Source organism: Oncorhynchus kisutch, linkage group LG9 (genome assembly GCF_002021735.2).
Source record: "Oncorhynchus kisutch isolate 150728-3 linkage group LG9, Okis_V2, whole genome shotgun sequence".
NCBI lineage: Eukaryota > Metazoa > Chordata > Actinopteri > Salmoniformes > Salmonidae > Oncorhynchus > Oncorhynchus kisutch.
The window spans coordinates 43,361,495-43,366,463 of NC_034182.2; the positions used below are offsets into that span (position 1 = coordinate 43,361,495).

Here is a 4,969-nt window from a genome sequence, read left to right on the forward strand (position 1 = left end):
TAAACATTTATGGCAATTTAGCTAGTTAGCTTGCACTTGCTAGCTAACTTGTCCTATTTAGCTAGCTTGCTGTTACTAGCTAATTTGTCCTGGGATATTGACATTGAGTTGTTATTTTACCTGCAATGCACAAGGTCCTCTACTCCGACAAATCCACACATAAAACAGTCACCTGAATTGTTTCTAGTCATCTCTCTTCCTTCCAGGCCTTTTCTTCTCTTGACTTTATATTGCGATTGGCAACTTTCATAAATTAGGTGCATTACCGCCACTGACCTCGTTCGTCTTTCAGTTACCCACGTGGGTATAACCAATGAGGAGATGGCACGTGCTTCTATAAACCAATGAGGAGATGGGAGAGGCAGGACTTGCAGCGCGATCTGCGTCAGAAATAGAACTGACTTCTATTTTAGACGCTCGTTGGCGCGCGTGAGCAGTGTGGGTGCAATAATTGAATAACATAGATTTCTACATTTATTTTGCAACGCTCGCGCTTGGTGTTGTCAGCCTGTAAAATAGAATATACCGTTTTGTAATGATGTGCAAATAGTTGAAGTACAAAAGGGAAAATAACCTCTCTCTCTCCCCCTCTTTCCCTCTCTCTCTTCCCTCTTTCCCTCTCTCTCTCCCCTTTTTCCCTCTCTCTCTCCCCTTTTTCCCTCTCTCTCTTCCCCTCTTTCCCTCTCTCTCTTCCCCTTTTTCCCTCTCTCTCTCCCCCTTTTCCCTCTCTCTCTCCCCTCTTTCCCTCTCTCTCTTCCCTCTTTCCCTCTCTCTCCCCTTTTTCCCTCTCTCTCTTCCCCTCTTTCCCTCTCTCTCTCCCCTTTTTCCCTCTCTCTCTCCCCTCTTTCCCTCTCTCTCTCCCCTTTTTCCCTCTCTCTCTTCCCCTCTTTCCCTCTCTCTCTCCCCTTTTTCCCTCTCTCTCTTCCCTCTTTCCCTCTCTCTCTTCCCTCTTTCCCTCTCTCTCTCCCCTCTTTCCCTCTCTCTCTCCCCTTTTTCCCTCTCTCTCTCCCCTCTTTCCCTCTCTCTCTCCCCTCTTTCCCTCTCTCTCTCCCCTTTTTCCCTCTCTCTCTTCCCTCTTTCCCTCTCTCTCTCCCCTCTTTCCCTCTCTCTCTCCCTTTTTCCCTCTCTCTCTCCCCTCTTTCCCTCTCTCTCTCCCCTTTTTCCCTCTCTCTCTTCCCCTCTTTCCCTCTCTCTCTTCCCCCTCTCTCTCTCTCTCCCCCTCTGTCTCATCCATCCTTCTCCAAATCTCCCCCCCTCTCTCTACCAGGCGGTGGAGGTGGTAACGGGTGGAGGCAGTAGATGAGGAGTGGTATCTGGGGGATGCAGGAGGCGAGGTCCCCAAAAACAACCTGACACCTACAAATAGGACTATGGATGTACACTGTGTGTTAGAGAACAAGAGACTGTGTTGGAGAGAGAGAGACTGTGTTGGAGAGAGCGAGACTGTGTTGGAGAGAGAGAGACTGTGTTGGAGAGAGAGAGACTGTGTTGGAGAGAGAGAGACTGTGTTAGAGACTGTGACAGAGAGAGATTGTTAGAGAGAGAGAGACTGTTAGAGAGACTGTGTTGGAGAGCGGGAGACTGAGAGAGACAGAGAGACTGTGAGAGAGAGACTGTTAGAGAGAGAGAGACTGTGTTAGAGAGAGAGAGACTGTGAGAGAGAGAGAGAGAGAGAGAGAGACTGTGTTAGAGAGAGAGAGAGAGACTGTGTTAGAGAGAGATATTGTGTTAGAGAGAGACTGAGAGAGAGAGAGACTGAGAGAGCGAGAGACTGTGAGAGAGAGAGAGACTGTGAGAGAGAGACTGTTAGAGAGCAAGAGACTGTGAGAGAGAGAGAGAGACAGAGAGAGAGAGACTGAGAGAGAGAGACTGAGAGAGAGAGACTGTGTTAGAGAGACTGTGTTAGAGAGACTGTGTTAGAGAGACAGACTGTTAGAGAGCGAGAGACTGTGAGTTAGAGAGAGACTGTGTTAAAGAGAGAGAGAGTGTTGACCCACCACTCACCAACGTGGTTATCTTGAGAGACGAAGCTGTCTGTTTACATCAGAGTATGATAAGGATAGATAGAGCAAACATATTATATTTCAGAACTCCAATCCTGTTGAATCTACAGTTGAAGTCGGAAGCTTACATACATCTTAGCCAAATATATTTAAACTCAGTTTTTCACAATTCCTGACATTTAATCCTAGTAAAAATTCCCTGTCTTAGTTCAGTTAGGAGCACCACTTTATTTTAAGAATGTGAAATGCCAGAATAATAGTAGAGAGAATGATTTATTTCAGCTTTTATTTCTTTCATCACATTCCCAGTGGGTCAGAAGTTTACATACGCTCAATTAGTATTTGGTAGCATTGCCTTTAAATTTATTTACTTGGGTAAAACGTTTCGGGTAGCCTTCCACAAGCTTCCCACAATAAGTTGGGTGAATTTTGGCCCATTCCTCCTGACAGAGCTGGTGTAACTGAGTCAGGTTTGTAGGCCTCCTTGCTCTCACACGCTTTTTCAGTTCTGCCCACACATTTCCTATAGGATTGAGGTCAGGGCTTTGTGATGACCACTCCAAAACCTTGCCTTTGTTGTCCTTAAGCCATTTTGCCACAACTTTGGAAGTATGCTTGGGGTCATTGTCCATTTGGAAGACCCATTTGTGACCAAGCTTTAACTTCCTGATGTCTTGAGAACTTCCTGATGTCTTGAGATGTTGCTTCAATATATCCACATAATTTTCTTTCCTCTCGATGCCATCTATTTTGTGAAGGTCACCAGTCCCTCCTGCAGTAATGCACCCCCACAACATGATGCTGCCACCCCCGTGCTTCACGGTTGGGATGGTGTTCTTGGGCTTGCAAGCCTCCCCCTTTCTCCTCCAAACATAACGATGGTCATTATGGCCTCTCAGGAAGGAGACAGAACGCGTCTCCTTCCTGAGAGGTATGATGGCTGCGTGGTCCCATGGTGTTTATACTTGCGTACTATTGTTTGTACAGATGAACGTGGTACCTTCAGGCGTTTGGAAATTGCTCCCAAGGATGAACCAGACTTGTGGAGGTCTACAATTATTTTTCTGGTCGTGGCTGATTTCTTTTGATTTTCCCATGATGTCAAGCAAAGAGGCACTGAGATGGAAGGTAGGCCTTGAAATACATCCACAGGTATACCTCCAACTGACTCAAATGATGTCAATGAGCCTATCAGAAGCTTCAAAATCCATGACATCATTTTCTGGAATTTTCCAAACTGTTTAAAGGCACAGTCAACTTAGTGTACGTAAACTTCTGACCCACTGGAATTGTGATACAGTGAATTATAAGTGAAATAATCTGCCTGTAAACAACTGTTGGAAAAATGACTTGTGTCATGTACAAAGTAGATGTCCTTACCGACTTGCCAAAACTATCGTTTGTTTACAAGAAATGTATGGAGAGCTTGAAAAACGAGTTTTAATGACTCCAACTCTAAGTGTATGTAAACTTCAGACTTCAGCTGTATCACTTGGCATATATATATATGACTCCACTATCAGAACATCACCAACAAGGTTGGTTCCCCCACTGGGAATTAGGACGATGATCACCAGCCAGCCACTTATCAGAGAGTTTTTCAAATATATATTTTTTAACCGTATACCTGCCTGTACTAATCCACTGGTCATTTCACAATCTAGTGGTGCTTTATATGAGGAGAAATCTAACTTCTTCTCAAGCCAAATTATAACATTGACTATCAATGTTGATTAATAAGTGGAAGTTAGGATTCAACCCTGTGTTTAACTGATGTGTTATATTCCTGTATATCTGGACATTACATACAGACTTTTTAATCCCAATAAAATCATGATTAAATGTTTTAATACAACTGGTTTCACGTCATTATTTTTTGTTGTAGTCCGATGAGAGATGAGTTTCCAGACCTCTCTCTCTTCCCTCATGGTCGCTGTAGGATTCTGAGAGCAGAGGTCTGTGTGTGTTTTTATTTCACCTTTATTTAACCAGGTATTTATATATATACAGTGCCTTGCGAAAGTATTCGGCCCCCTTGAACTTTGCGACCTTTTGCCACATTTCAGGCTTCAAACATAAAGATATAAAACTGTATTTTTTTTGTGAAGAATCAACAACAAGTGGGACACAATCATGAAGTGGAACGACATTTATTGGCTATTTCAAACTTTTTTAACAAATTAAAAACTGAAAAATTAGGCGTGCAAAATTATTACAATTATTAGAGGGTGGTCTATAACACGACTCGGACATCCGGGTTGGCAGAGTGTGCTAAAGCAGTGAATAAAACAAACTGAGGGAGGAGGCTTCTAATGTTAACATGCATGAAACCAAGGCCATTACGGTTACAGAAGTCAATAAATTAGAGCGCCTTGGGAATGGGAGGGGTGCTGGGGGCTGGGTTAACCTCTACATCCCCAGAGGAACAGAGGAGGAGTAGGATGAGGGTACAGTTAACGGCTATAAGAACTGGTCGTCTAGTGAGTCCGGAACAGAGAGTAAAAGGAGCAGGTTTCTGGGCTCGATAGTATAGATTCAAGGCATAATGTACAGACGGTATGGTAGGATGTGAGTACAGTGGAGGTAAACCTAGGTATTGAGTGACGATGAGAGAGGTTGTCTCTAGAGGCACCAGTTAAGCGTGGTGAGGACTCCACATGTGTGGAGGGTGGAACAAAAGGGATATCTAAGGCATGTTGGGCAGGGCTGGAGGCTCTACAGTAAAATAAGACAATAATAACTAACCAGAACAGCAATGGACAAGGTATATTGACATTAGGGAGAGGCATGTGTAGCAGAGTAGCAATTGACCCGATTCAGTAGTTGCTAATATGTTAGGCGTGCTGGAGACAGCTAGCAATTCAGAAAGCTAGCTGGCTGGGGCTAGCAGGCAGGGGCTAGTAGGCCGGGGATAGCAGATGGACCTCCGGCAATGGTCGCAACGGAAGAGCCTGTTAAAACCACCT

The 4,969-nt window shown here is 44.4% G+C and overlaps 1 protein-coding gene across 2 annotated transcripts in view; it reads left to right on the forward strand.

Moving 5' to 3' along the window:
• Positions 1 to 1,484, forward strand: part of LOC109885229 (SH3 domain-containing protein 19) — a 50,922-nt gene extending 49,438 nt beyond the window's left edge. For both annotated transcript variants that reach the window (XM_031832636.1, XM_031832637.1), the window contains one exon: positions 1,268 to 1,484. The gene's annotated coding sequence lies outside the window, so the exon portion shown is untranslated. The remainder of the gene's footprint in view (positions 1 to 1,267) is intronic.
• The last annotated feature ends 3,485 nt before the right edge of the window (positions 1,485 to 4,969 follow it).